General features: G+C 39.4%; 1 protein-coding gene across 1 annotated transcript in view; it reads right to left on the bottom strand.

Annotated features, from left to right (window-relative positions):
• Positions 1–12,912, bottom strand: part of FADS1 (fatty acid desaturase 1) — a 390,247-nt gene that overhangs the window by 245,935 nt on the left and 131,400 nt on the right. The window lies entirely within an intron of this gene.

Raw genomic sequence — 12,912 nt, 5'->3', positions numbered from 1 at the left:
CAATCAAACTAAATTGCTAATTACAATTTAATATTTGGTGAAGCCTAGCTGAATGTGAAAGTTTGGTAACATGATATGATATCATGATATGATATCCGTTCTGTCCATAACCTGAGGTAACAGTGGTGTAGCAGGTCTACTAAAAAAACTCACACATTTACTATTTTCATGCATTTCTCTTTTTCTGATTCATGTAAATTCACCAAGAATGGTAACTCTTCGGACAGCAGCTGATCTATGGGTAAAGAGACAAGTGTCCATCTGTGTAGCTTAAAACCAAGATCAATCAGCAGTTCTCATAACAGAGGGCCAGCAGGGACAGGGAGGAATGAGTGACTGATGTCTGCTTGTTCTTCCTGGGGGGAGGGTCTATGGAAAATCATGCTTTAGGGATTAAGTCTAATGGTAGATGGGAATCATGTCCCAAGATCTCAAGCTGCATGTTCTTGGGGTAACACATGGCACACCTACACAATGTGTGACTCCAATGTATGCCATATAAATACTCTCAACAAAAAACAGATAAAAGGACAAATAGATTTTTTTTTTACTTTTGTTACATTGGCCAGATGGTCATAAAAGCTGAACAATTGTGGCTGCAGTAGGCCCCACATTCTGAGGCAGCCCATTACTCTAAGAATGCTGTGTTACACATGAACATGAACCATTCATACTTTCTAATAATTTGAAATGAGGTACCTTGCTTCTAGTGTCCACATGAGAAAATGATATCTATATACAGCTCCAGACAGAGGATACAGTATAGGTAAGAAACTGAGCCTGTTACTCAGATCATTTCCTCTTTGTGTATAGGGGAACAGGAACAAGCCACAGAAATCCATTCTTTGATTACAGAGGAATAAGGGGAGTATGAACAACATGGACAAACCATTTAACTGTACTGCAACAGAAATCATAAAGATACAGCAGTGTGCTGTGAACTAAGACATAGTTGGTAGATGTTAAGCATATCATATTGCTAATAGTTCCATGCCACTGGAATAGTGGTCCATACATGCTTGTTTCAGGTTGTCTTTCTGTTAATTGGTATCTGAATAAATTTACAAAATTTAAGATACCAAAGAAGACTGCATGACACAAAAATTATACAGTAACAGATTATTAAGAATCAAAAAAGTGCTGACTGGACAAGGCAATCAGTGTGCATGTGATAAATCCTATCTTACCAATGAAACGAGTTTATTGTCTGCACTGAAATATAAATTAGTGTGAGTGTGGCTTCCAAAAGAAAAACATTCCTGCTTGCGGGTCTGGGAATGCCAGTCATCAGAAAAGAAAATTAATTTAAAAAGATAACCCCGTGGATACAAATTGATATTCATAATTCCACTAATAAACCAATTCTATCACATCAGGCACATTAAGACAATATTTACAGGGTCTATAGTAGTTTGCCAAAATGTTATTCTGGTGAACACTTATTCATCGACCCCTAATTGGTGAAAATCATGTCAGCGATTCACTGAATTTACTAAGGGCAATGAAACAGTTGCCCAAAGCACAATGGACCAACTTGTAGATAACTCGAACCCACCCAAGTGGGGGGCTTCACCACCCACACCACCTGTAACTATATATACCAACTCTGAGATCGCACCACAGTGGAGAAAAGGGCAAAGTTCTGTAGTTGTCTGTTGTGCTTTGGGCAATTATTTCAGTGTCCTTAGTAAATTCAGCAATTTTCACTGATTATGCATTGATGAATAGGTGTTCGCCAGAATAACATTTCGGCAATCTAACATAGACCCTATTTACAAAGGATAATTAAATTTACAAACTGGTAATGGTTGCATTTATCATGTGCAATGCCCAAGTACCATAAAGGACATACATAAACGGGATCTACTTCACGTTGTCGAAGGCCGACAATATCGAAACTGATATTGTCGACACCAGATTAGCGAAAGCAAAAAATATCGAACATTTAAATGGAAATCTCTGTAAGGGGAGATTTCCATTTAGTTCAATGTAGTGCGGTCTCGGAGTTGGTATATTTAAGTAGGGGGTGTGGGGGGTGCAGGGGGGCTTGCCTCCCCCTGTTTATTTATTTTTGTTTTTAGGCATTTTTTTTATTTTTCGATGTTTCAGAATTCAATGATATGGTGTCGACCATATCAGATTCAATATTCTGAAACTTCGATAAGATAATATAGATGTCATAAACGTAATGATCTGTTCTGTTTGAATCTATTACCAAGAACAAACTTGCCTATGTTCAAGTGACCAACCGCACTATCCCATCCTACCCACCAAAGGAGAAAAGTTGTTTAATGGTATAAAAAGAGTCTGTTATACAGCCCCTTGGTACTCCCTCCTCTATATTGTGCATGCGTTACTTGCTCCCTTTACTCTTATTTGGTCTGACAATCGAGGTGCTATGTTTAAAGACTTTGTGGAGGCACAATCCTCTGTACTGGGAAGTCTCAGAGTTGCAGCACCCCTCCCCAGAACACATCTGTATTATGATGATATAATAGGCAGTGTAAGCTCATCCATGATACACCATGTGAAAAATCCCAGATGCTCAACTCCTCAGAAACAGACTGTTGGAATTCTGTTATACAAAATTACTTCAAAAGGAAACACTTTTCTTTATTAAATAATACAGCTGCAGTATACGCAAACACAGTCAGTTCAGTTGCTGCATTAAAGTAAAGTATCGCCTAAACAGACATGCTAGAAGCTGTCAGATAGGCAAAGTGTACAGAACTTGAACAGAATTTGTCAGTACCTTAGAAAAAGTAATTCAGGAAACTTTCTACAGCAACATTATAAATCTGAAACAATAAGAGGAACTCTCAACCGTTCTTCATGTTCGTAAGCACATAACTACATGCGTACATTAATAAATGCAGAGATGCATAGATATATAAATAAATAAATCTTAGGCATGTGCAGTGCATCTTTAAGGCATCCATGACAGAATGGCTCTGTTTTAAAAATATATGCTTTTTTAAAATAATATCATAGTATAATATTAGTATTTCACAACTGTGCATGGATAATGCAGGTGTGTCCGTAGCTAGCTTTGTTTGGTCACTTGAGTTTCACCCTGTTGACCAAATGACATCAGCAGTGCCTAAACCCTTCATCACCCTCACTTGGATATAGAGTACCATATGTCGAAAATAATGGATGTGTCTAAACTCTCCTCATTGACTTATTTTACATTATTTTATGCCCAGGTAGAAGCTTAATCCCAGGTGGGAGTTGTTCTTTTTGTCAAGGACAGATCTTTAAGAAGCTGCTTTAATGCTGTGAGATTATTCCAAGATTATAAGATCTGGGGTGTTTGTATGATCAGTCAGTACAAGTTAGTATGCAGTCAATTCAGCACTTTTCTATCTAGATGTGACCTAATGGATCTATTTCAGAAGACTAACAAACCAAAAGACTGAATCCTAAAATACTGAAAACTCAAAATACTGAAAACATTTTTAATGCAGAAGGCAAGCCCACGCTGCTCCCCACACCCCTTGCTAATATATGCCAACTTCAAGATTGCACAACAGTGGAGAAGGGGCAAATTCCATCCTTCAGTATTTTGAGCTTTCAGTATTTTGGGATTCAGTTGTTTGGTTTTTCAGTCTTCTGAAGTAGACCCAACCTAATAAAAGATGCAGAATATACAAAGCCTTCTCATCTGGTTTTGGTATCATGTAAAAGATGTATTATAGGTACCAGAATTTCCATTATGTCTCTAAATGATGTTTCCTTGCACCCAGCTTTGTCTTTTAAAGTCCATCCCTCACTCACTTGGGCCATCTACAAAGTTTGTCAGTGCCATTCTGCTTGTATACATTGCTGTTATCCTTCCCTGTTCAAGCAACATCCCACGCCATTCATATCTTCAGATTCATGCTCTAGTACTACAAGTATATTGCACTATTAAGAGGAGCTGCATTCTTTAGGTGCCATCCTTCGTATCAAACAACAATTTCAGGTCAGACCTAGCTGAGTTGGTGGCAACTTAGATGGCTGTTAATGATCCTGTTACATTTACTGACAAAAACAGGGGGTTATCCAAAATGATGCCTTAGTAATCTCAACAAATGGCTCCCTATGAGAAGGATGAGACCTGTAATTGTAAGCCCTGTAACTTCAAAAAATAAAGTGCGATTTCAGAAAAAAAATAGATTTAAAGTCAAATCTTGTTGTAATACCATTAATGTATTTTTTTACAGGTTTTACAGATATTTTAACTGGCTATGTCAATGTATCAAGCCTGGCTAACTCTCTCTAGAATGTGTAAAAATCTGTTAACCAGTTTACTGTGTAATTTAATTTAATTTAATTCTGACTTGTGCTCAGGATTAACTGTAACCTGTGGAACTTTGTTTAACTTGCTTACTTATGTAATCTCTGTAAATAGTCTGTTTGTAATATGTAATGCTGGTATTATGTAATGCTGTATCTGCTTACCCTTGGAGCTTTTCTCCCCAGGCCTCTGCTGAAAATGGACATGCATCCAGTCGGACTATTCCGTTCAACAAATGTAAAATAAATAAAAAATAAAAAAATAAAATGTTTGCCCCACTGCTCAGCCCCTGACTAGGAGGGGGCTGCACACAATGACCACATGTAGCTTATATTTACTAAAACTGAGACTTGTTGTACCTCAGAATGGGGGGGGGTAATCCAAGGTACTATGCCCTCAGGCTTAGTATATACTCCATATAGATAGATATACAGATAGACAGACAGACAGACAGATAGAGAGAGAGCGAGAGAGATATGTCTTTTTATATTCTCATTATTTTGAGGATCTTGGTTACAGTTCTCAGAAATCCAGAAGGGGTCCTCAAAACATTAAAACCAATGCATACAAAAATGCATCATGAAATTTTCTTTTAACACTTTCTTCTTATCCACTTTTTATGCCAGAATTTTTTTTTCATAATCCCATAATCCTATTCCCTACTATATAGTACATTTGAAAATGTGCCCTTCCATATATTGTACATAACAATATTAAGCATTTGTTTAAATATCTGTCTTCCTTGCTTTTTCTCGAGGCATTCCCTCACAGTACCCATAAATATATGATAGCCATAATAAAGTACTTTAACTCCTAAACGTTGAATTATTTAGTTATGTCATTCTCAAAAAATACATGTGCACACTACCAGACTAATTCTTTCTTCCATAATTTTCTTAGTTTATTTAAATGTGTTATTTAAATTTTTAATGAAGGTCTTAATTAAATTCCCATAGTCCTGACCACTTGTCTGTGTTTGCTCTCCTTATTTTAATTGTATCTTGTTTCTTTGATTTAATACGCAAGAAAAAAACTTTAGACACTCTCATTCTTTCCTTCTTCCTCTTAATTTTCAGTCAAATACATATTACATAGTTTCATTTTCCTAAATTATTCATATATATTACTATCTTTCATATGATGGTCTTGCTTCAGCCTTACAATTGTCTCACAAAGGGGAATAAATAGGAAATAGCATCTGTGGTGTTGGCTGGATGGTCAGCAGAAGGCATTGCAAACAGGCCTTCTTCATAAGCTGAAGCAAAAATATTAAAAAGGAAGAAATTAGGAGCCTGTACTGGAGCAAGTAATAAAGACTGTGGGCAGGCTTCAGAATAATATTTCCTGTCACAGTTCACAGAAATAACTAACCACAAACAGCAATTTCTGCAAGAGATCTTCATGAATAATTAAAAAGAAACAACATCAAGCTATCAAAAGCTAAAAGGCAGTTTAGTAGAAAATTCGCTCACTCAGAGTACTGCTGCCCTCAGCAACTTGACACTGTAGTGACATAAGGCTGGGAGTACGAGTCACTGAGCACCTCAGCAGGTGGTTTAAAAAAGTGACATTAGAAACAGAGTAGCTGCACCAGTTGGACTGAGGAAGTTATGAAGCCGCATAAGCTGATAAAGGATATGGTACACTGCTTTTCTCAAAATGGGCCTCAACAAGACAAAAATAACTTTTCTGACTCAGGTGATTCAACCATGTCAAGCAATAAGTATAAACAGCTTGTAGTCTGGGTGACATGCCAATTAAATGCACTTTGCAGCAACAATTCCCCTTACGTAGATTTCCGTTTACACGTTCGATGCTGTGCGCTTTCACTATTCTCGTATCGACAATATCAGCTTCGATATTGTCGGCTTTCGAGAATATAATATAGACCCCATCTAATCCAAACTTCTACGACAACCCCAGCACATTGCCAGATACCATAAGTGACCACCTGCCCACTTGCATTCAAAGATACTCCCCCAAACTTTGTATACCTCACAAACACAAAGATTGCCATAAACTCTCTAGCATCAACCCAGCTGTCTTTAACAATAGACTCTCCTCCATCAACTAGTCTTCCTCCTTGACCTTCCCTTGGATGATGACATCCAAAAATGTAATCTTATCTTTCTAGATATTCTTAAATCACTACCTTCTCCTCAGGAAATTAATGATAACATCTCTCTTTGCTCCCTGGCTAACACAAGCCACTCACTCACTTATGCACAAGAAAGACAATGCTTGGAAAACTGGTTAAAAACCAAATCCCATACCTACAAAGCTGTAAAGAACTCTGCAGTCTTACCAAAAAACAGGTCAACATTGATAAGAAAAAATTCTACAAAACCACAAGTTAACCATCACTCCATTTCCAAGAATTTCTGGAATACAATGAACCAGATTCTTCACCTTTTGAAGTCCCACTATGCCTAACCCCTGCCCTAACAACTCTGTCCCTGAAACTGCCACTCGTCTTACCCCTGCCCTAACAACTCTGCCCCTGAAACTGCCACCCTTCTTAACTCCTACTTCAATGACTTCATTGACTCCACCCACAAACTAATGCAGAAGAAAGACACCTCCAGTCTCATGACTCCATCCCCTCCAACCCACAAAACCTCCTTCTCACTCAAGCCAGTTCCCACTGTATACATAAGATCTATTCTCAGTAAACTCAAGCCTTGCTGTCCCTCAGTTGATAATTTACCTCCCCTCTCCTTAAAGCTCGCCTCTGACTCAATTGCATAACCAGTCTCAATACTAATCAATAGAGCTATCCAATAATATATAGTCCCTGATATCTGGAAAAAAATATATACTATACCAATACACAAAGGAGGACACTCCACCAACCTCTCTATCTTCAGGCCTATAGTCATACTATTCCCCCTATCTAAAATTCTTGAAAAATACATACATAAACAGCTCCTTGATTATCTTCTCCAGGAAAATCTTCTCACCTCAACCCAACATAGCTTTTGCCATAACCATAGCACAGCTACAGCTCTAATATCTTTCACACAGGCTAGATCCAAAGCTAGAGACAACAACAAACTAGTTTCTTGTCTTTTCCTTGACTTCTCAAAAGCCTTTGACACTGTCTCCCACAGCAAGCTTCTGACCAAACTATCTGATCTCAATATCTCCAGCTCTGCTCTGACTTGGTTCTCTAGCTATGTTACCAATCAGCATTAGGCTGTTAAGTGGCTCACATCCTTCTCTCCTCTCCTCCCATTCCAAACAGGTGCCCCCCCAGGGCTCCATCCTTGGACCACTACTATTTAACTTATTCATTAACAACCTCTACACAACCTGCTCTCACTCCTCTTTCATACAGTATGCAAACGACTATACATTAATCGCCTCTTCTGACAATCTCTCCCAACTACTCACGCTAACATAAAACTCATTCCACTCTGTTGAAAGATGGCTAACTAACAACCAACTCATACTCAATCCCAAGAAAACCAAACTTCTCCTATTCCTTCCTAAATCACTTTCACACCACAAATCTACATTTAGCATCACATCCCTTAACAACACAACCATTAGTGTAGAATCACACACAAAACTAATAGGTGCTATCATAGATGATCAATTAAAATTTTATCTACATGTCCAACAGTGCATCAATAAAGCACACCAAAAACTAGGCCTGCTTTATAGGAACAAAAAAATCCTCACTAAAGACTCTAAACTCTCCCTTGTACATGCCTACTTCTACCCTGTCTACTGTATGCCTCTCCAATCTTAACTTACAATCCATTCTTATGTCCAAGCTGGAACACACTTATAACAAAGTGGCTAGATTTGCTCCAAACCAACTCCACACCTGTCACCACTGCAATTCACTCAAAAACCTACATTGGTTAGAACTCCCCCAACAACTCCTTCTCACTCAGCAGCTCCTGCTTCACTTCATCCTCACCAAACCTACTTCCTGTCCTGCTCTCTCAGCTCTCATCACTTACTATACTCCCAAATGTTCACTCCATAGGTCTGACCAACACCTCTTAGACATTTAAAAGCGTAAAAAAAAATATTGGCAACCTTCTGTACAACTACTCAGTTACACAAGCCTGTAACAAACTTCCTTTGAGTATTAGAACTATTCCCAACTCAAACAGTATAAAAAAAAACTTTGACAGATGCCCTCCTAAACTCTAGATTCTGCCACTGCCATGGGCCAACACAATCCTCCCCCCTACTTCTCTAGGCCATATGTCCTATCAGCCACCCTGCCATTCACCGTGCTACCACCCCAACTATTTCTCCTCACCTGTATTTTACCTGTCTCTGTTTTAATAATTCTTCCTGTCATACCCTTTCTCTCTGTACTCCTCTCTCACTACAGTCCTCACCATACCTACCTCTCTCACCTAAGACTACTTTCTCTGCAACACCAATATATTACCTATCAAAAAAATGTTACATTGTATGCTATATTTAAATAATGTTCTGTATGTCTGTGTTCTACAATTGAGATTTTCCTTTTGTTTCCTAATTAATTGTATGCTCTATGTACCATTTTTTTTTCTTATAATGCCACTGCCTGGAGAATTTCTCCCCCAGCCTCTGCTGAAAATGGGCTCTAGCTTAGTCAGACTAACCTGGTTAACAAATGTCAAAATAAATAAAAATAAAAAATAAAAAGTTAGGGTCTCAGGGGAACTTGTAGCCTATTCTTGGAAGCAGTAGTTGTTGTTACTGAATTAATCCTGGATGAGACACCACTCCAACACAGCATACATGCACCTTCTGGCAGTTGGGAGGATAGACACATCAACCTGCTGGCCTACCTTTGAGATGTGAGAGAGAACAGGATTCACTGACAGAAACTGACTTGGATACCAGGATGTGTGACAGACTTTGCAAAGAAGGTATATCAAATTGGAAATGAACTGGAGAAGCAAGAGATGTGAAGCACTGCCACCCTACATATGTCTTGTTTTACTCAATCTGACTATTAAATATCATTTGCAGACTGCAGTCAAACATTCCTTCAAATAACTCAAAGTTTTAACTTCCCTCTTGCTCACAAACAATAGTTCTCATATAGCTACATGTTCTCAGTAACTGATCTGTAACTGGCACGGAGTTGTGTAGGACATAAAACTACATCCCTTATATGTTTTTAGAAATTATTTCACTGTGATTATCTAGCCAAACTGTAATGTGCAGTGAGGCTGGTTGCACTTTAATACATTTACTGCAAGAAGCATTAAACTACTAATGACCTAGGACACAACCTAAGATACAAGCAAACACCCTAATACTGGGTGATTTCAACTACCCTGCCATTAACTGGGAAAACTACTCGAGTACCAACTCCTTTTCCTAACGGTTATTGGAATTCATAAATTCCAACGCCCTGGATCAGCTAATCCATTGTCCCACCAGCAGCTCCAGTATCCTAGACCTGGTCATTACCAACATGGGAGATAGATGCTCCGCACCAGTGGTCACCCCCTCATTGGTCAGGTCTGACCATAAGCAAATCACCCTTGACATCCACATCCCACCCCCACCCCCCAGTAAGGAAACCTCCTTAAAAAACTTCTCCAAAGCCAACTTCATGCTACTGAAGTCAGAAGTGACAAACTTCACAACACTCATGCAGACGGGATCTGGAAGTTCGACTGCAGAATCCTACACTAAGGCACTGTATGAGCACATCCACTCGTGCATGAATCGTGCCATCCCAAATAGAACCAAGATGCACTTCTCCAAAAAAAGGAAGCTATAAATAAACTATACAACAGAAGGAAGAAACTGTTGCAGAAAAGAGGAAAATCCCAGGATGCAAAAAACTCCCTCAACAGCCTCAGTAAGAAGCTGAGATCCCTCATAAAATCCTCAACAGCTAGTTACGAAAATAAAATTGCCAAGGATTCCAAAGACAACCACAAGGCAATCTATGTCAAGAATCTAAATGGCAATGCTCAGATCTGCTCTGAGCTACAACAGAATGGCATTAAATATACTGATCCCAAGGATATTGCCAATATCCTGGCAGATCGATTTAGTGCCAACTTCACCCCCCTCTCACCCTCTAAAGGGCCCATCTCAATACCAAAAGATTGCCAAATTCCGATAATCACAGCCACACAGGTAGAAACAGCACTCTCCAAAGCTAAGAATACAGCATCCATGAGACCAGATGACATCCCAGGCTGTGTACTACATGAACTACAAAATGAACTGGCACCCCACCTAAGTGTCATGTTTAATCATAACCTCACCTCAGGCTTCGTGCCCACTGAGTGGCGCACAGTTACAGTTATCCCGCTCCACAAGGGAGGATCCACCTTGGATCCTGGGAACTACCATCCCATCAGTCTGACAAGCCTGATCTGCAAGGGCATGGAACGCATTATCATGGAACTTATAAACAAAGACATTGGCAACCTTCAAACACTGGACCCCACCCAGTTTGGGTTTGTGAAGGGCCGATCTTGTCTCCTGAATCTGATTGACTTTTTCGAATCGGTCTCCAGAGCTGTGGATGAGGGTAAGGCGGTCCACACAGCTTATCTGGACCTCGCCAAGGCCTTCAACACCATCCCCCACTCTGGAATCATAGATAAACTTACTAAGCTGGGCATAAATCCCTACATCACTCGATAGGTTGCCAACTGGCTTACTGACAGAACCCACACTGTAAGAGTAGCCGACTCCAAATCCAGCTCCAGACAAGTGACAAGTGGAGTACCTCAGAGTTCAGTCCTGGGACCACTCTTGTTTGGCATTTGCTTCTCTGAAGTACAGGCCAACACTAAGGGACTCTGGCTAACAAAGTTTGCAGATGACTGCAAACTGGGAGCCATTATTGAATCCCCAAATGATGTGGATATTCTACAAAAGGGCCTTACAGAAACAGATGCCTGGTGCCAGAGCCATGGGCTCAAGCTTAATGCCAAGAAATGTATAGTTATCCCCTTTGGAAAAAAACATGTACCCATGAACTACCACATAGGTGGCAGGACACTAAACATCGAAAGTGTGATGAGAGACTTAGGGACACAAGTGGAGAGTGGTCTCACTTTCAATAACCACATCGCCACAACAGTCAGGAAATCCTTCTATGTGGCACACCTCATCACTAAGGGCTTTTCATCCAGGAAAAAAGAAGTCATTGTCCCACTGTACTCATCCTTCATTAGACCCATTATAGAGTATAATGCCCCATTTGGTATGTACCTCACAAGACATCTGCAACAGCTGGAAAGGCCACAGAAATACCTCACTAAAAGAATCATAGGCCTAAAGCAGATGCCATATGCTGACTGTCTAAAAAAACTCCAGCTATACTCTGTGGCATACCGTCTACTCAGAGGCGATCTCTGCTTAACATACAAGGCCATGTCAAACCCTGAGCTGTTGGACATGCTCCACTTAAAGAAATCCCAATCCCTCAGAGCCACATGCTCCAGGGATCTAAACCTCATCATCACAATGAACAAAACATGCTGGAGGGATAGGTTCCTGACCCAGAGACTCCCCATACTCTGGAATAGACTGCCCATACATGTCAAGCAGGGCGTCTCATTGGCCCTCTTCAAAAGGAACCTTGATGATTGGATGGGAGATAGGAAATTCACCCCGGGGATCATGTAAGTCACCCTGCTAGACAGGGGCCCAGAGAAGTAAATATTGTGGGAAGAAATTTCCAGGAAATTGTTATGGCTAGGCTTGCATAGGCCTTAGGGCCGATAGCCTAGTACCAGCCTATGAACCTATGACATAGAAACGACTGAACCATTGCCAACAGATGAATAATAAAAAGCACTGGGGCTGTACATTGTTTGAATCTGCAGTCTTATAAAGGGGGTACAGAGCACTGACTTATCGACCCTTTAAATGCGAAAGCTTGAAAGCCCGAACACACGGAACAGAGATTATTTTCCCAGGGAAAAAAAATCGCTGGGCCATTTTCGGGACTTTGCCATTTCTGTTACTGTGATGTGATCTTGGAGTTGGTATATTTAAGTAGGGGGGGTGTGGGGGGAGCAAAGCCCCCTACTTTATTTAGTGCTTTGATGTTGTTTTTTGTTTTGTGGAACAGTGATTTTTTTTTCTCCTGGGGGAAAAAAAAAAAATCACTATTCTGTGTGTTCGGGCTTTCAAGCTTTCGCTTTTAAAGGGTCGATAAATCAGCGTTCGCTATTTTAAGCATTTACTGATTTAATATAGACCCTATTATATATATATATATATATATATATATATATATATATATATATATATATATATATATATATATATATATACATATATATGTATATATGTATATATATATATATATATATATATATATACACACACACACACACACACACACACACACACACACACACACACACACACACACAAATATGTAGAAATAAATGCATCTACTTCAGTAGATTGAATGCACACAAAAATGAAATTTTCCTTAGTGAGATGAGACGATCGCAATTTGAAAATCATGAACATTTACAATCTGAAACTGGTAAAAAAAGTAAAAACTAACTGCACATGTCAGACCCACTAGCAGCATGTAAATGGAGATTGCAGTGTATTGACAGAAACACCTTCTACATTTAAGCACTGCATTTAATATTTCCTGTTTGGCATATACTTCTCAGAAGTAC

This window comes from Protopterus annectens, chromosome 3.part1 (genome assembly GCF_019279795.1).
Source record: "Protopterus annectens isolate FY-2018-M chromosome 3.part1, PAN1.0, whole genome shotgun sequence".
Lineage (NCBI taxonomy): Eukaryota > Metazoa > Chordata > Ceratodontiformes > Protopteridae > Protopterus > Protopterus annectens.
This window is presented reverse-complemented; position numbering and strand designations above follow the sequence as displayed.